Source organism: Theobroma umbraticum, unplaced genomic scaffold, assembly GCF_002168275.2.
Source record: "Theobroma umbraticum cultivar Fairchild unplaced genomic scaffold, ASM216827v3 scaffold_56.0, whole genome shotgun sequence".
NCBI lineage: Eukaryota > Viridiplantae > Streptophyta > Magnoliopsida > Malvales > Malvaceae > Theobroma > Theobroma umbraticum.
In genome coordinates, this window is record NW_018397256.1 from 2,116,194 (window position 1) to 2,116,407 (window position 214).

A 214-nucleotide genomic window follows, 5' to 3' on the forward strand; every position below is an offset into this window, starting at 1 on the left:
TGATTCTCCCTCCAATTCTCTTGTTTTCTTGCTTTGTTCTTGGCATCAAATCTCCAGAATAGTTGCTTGCTGTCTACCCCTCAAAATCTCTAAAAAAGGTCCTTTAAATAGGCTCCAAATAACTTAATTTCCAAAATCTCATCAGTTTTTCTTATTTTTGGAAAGTCACCCAGTGCTGCAGCACTGAGCTCTTTGGAAATTTGTATGTGTGCTT